Source organism: Arachis hypogaea, chromosome 12, assembly GCF_003086295.3.
Source record: "Arachis hypogaea cultivar Tifrunner chromosome 12, arahy.Tifrunner.gnm2.J5K5, whole genome shotgun sequence".
NCBI classification, from domain to species: Eukaryota; Viridiplantae; Streptophyta; class Magnoliopsida; order Fabales; family Fabaceae; genus Arachis; species Arachis hypogaea.
Window position 1 is genome coordinate 82,969,781 of NC_092047.1, and position 2,269 is coordinate 82,972,049.

Below are 2,269 nucleotides of genomic sequence, written 5' to 3' on the forward strand. Positions count from 1 at the left end.
AAAAAGTATCTCCATACCTTCCATTAGAGCTAACAACTTTGAGCTTAAGCCTCAGTAAGTCTCTCTTCTACAACAGAATTGTAACTTCCATGGACTTCTACTGGAAGATCCATACCAATTTATGTCGGAATTCTTACAAATCTGTGACACTGTTAAGACCAATGGAGTGGATCCTGAGGTCTACAAACTTATGCTATTTTCCTTTGCTGTTAGAGACAGAGCTAAAATATGGTTGGATTCTCAACCTAAAGAAAGCTTAGACTCTTAGGAAAAGTTGGTCAATGCTTTCTTGGCCAAATTCATTCCTCCTCAAAGGATGAGCAAAATCAGAGTGAAAATTCAAACCTTCAGACAAAAAGAAGGTGAATCCCTCTATGAAGCTTGGGAAAGATACAAGCAACTGATCAAGAGGTGTCCTCCTGACATGCTCTCAGAATGGTCTATCCTAGGCATCTTCTATGATGGTTTTTTTGAGATGTCCAAAATATCATTGGACAGCTCTGCAGGCGGATCACTCCACTTAAAGAAAACACCTGCAGAAGCATGAGAACTTATTAAGATGGTTGTAAACAACTAATTCATGTACACTTCTGGGAGAAACCCTGTGAACAATAGGGTAACTCATAAGAAAGGAGTTCTTAAAGTAGACACTCTGAATGCTATATTGTCTTAGAATAAGATATTGACCCAATAGGTCAATATGATCTCTCAGCATTTGACTGGAATACAAGCTGTAGTTGGCAGCATTCAAGAAGCTTCCTATAAAGTAGAAGCTTATGATCCTGACCAACCCACCATGGAAGAGGTGAATTACATGGGAGAACCCTATGGAAACACTTACAATTCCTCATGGAGGAACCATCCTAACCTTTTATGGAAGGATCAATAGAAGTCTCAACAAGGCTTCAATAATAATCAAGGTGGAAGAACCCAGAATAAGTTCAACAACAGGCCACCATTCCCATCTTCTCAAGGAAATATGAAGACTTCTAAGTAGAGCCTTTCTGACTTAGTAACTATAGTCTCCAACCTCTCTAAGACCACTCATAGTTTCATAACTGAAACAAGATCCTCCATTAGAAATTTGGAGGTACAAGTTGGTCAACTAAGCAAGAGAATCCCTGAGTCTCCTCCTGACACTCTTCCTAGTAATACTGAAGTAAACCCAGGACAAGAATGCAAGGCCATCACCACTGAGGATGAGGCCGAATCTGGAGAAACCCAGATGGCATTGAACGCCAGTGAGGAAAACTTCACTGGGCATTCAACGCCCAAGCTGGCATAGAAGTTGGCATTGAATGCTAGTGAGAAAGTCCTCACTGGGCATTCAACGCCCAAACTGGCAGGAAATTTGGCGTTGAACGCCAGTAAGGAAGGTCTTACTGGGTGTTCAACGCCCAACTTGGCAAAGAAACTGGCGTTGAACACCAGTGAAGGGATGCATGATGGGCGTTCAATGCCCAAAGAACCACCAGAACTAGTGTTGACCGCCAGTAAAGGCACATCTACTGGGTGTTCAGCACCTACTAAAGAAATTTCTATCCAAGAATTAAGGAAACCAAGGCTCATTGTAGAGACCATAGAGGTTCTCCTGCATGCACTCCTACAGTGCATGAGTTCTGATGAATACTCATCTTCTGATGAGGATGAGGCTACTAAGGAAGAGCAAGTTGCTCGGTACCTAGGAGCTCTCATGAAGCTGAATGCTAAGTTATTTGGTACAAAACCTTTGGAGGTAGAACCTCCAGTGCTTCCCAAAGAACTCAATGCTTTGGTACAGCAGAAGCTACCTCAAAAGCTTCCAAATCCTGGATGCTTCCTAATTCCTTGTACCATATGCCCCATGACCTTTAAGAAGGCTTTGTGTAACCTAGGGTCAACTATAAATCTCATGCCACTTTCTGTAATGGAGAAGTTGGAAATCTTTGAGGTACAAGCTACAAATATCTCACTAGAGATGGCAGACAATTCAATGAAGAAAGTATATGGCTTAGTAGAGGATGTATTGGTAAAGATTGAAGACCTTTACATCTCTGTAAACTTTATAATCTTAGATACTGAGGAAGATGAGGATGAATTCATCATCTTTGGAAGACTTTTCCTAGCCACTGCCAATGCTATCATTGATGTAGCTAAGGGAGAACTGATTTTACAACTAGGGGAGGATCACATTCTGTTCAAGATGCCTCACCCCAACTCTCCCTTTGAAAAAAGAGAGATAACTGTGCAACACTTAGTGTTCCAACCATCTTTTTCAGTGCAGAGATTT

At 41.5% G+C, this 2,269-nt stretch overlaps 1 non-coding gene across 1 annotated transcript; it reads right to left on the bottom strand.

Moving 5' to 3' along the window:
• Positions 1-322: 322 nt before the first annotated feature.
• Positions 323-431, bottom strand: LOC112731983 (small nucleolar RNA R71). Its single transcript, XR_003167727.1, has one exon. It is a non-coding gene; the product is annotated as a small nucleolar RNA R71 (small nucleolar RNA).
• Between the last annotated feature and the right edge of the window lie 1,838 nt (positions 432-2,269).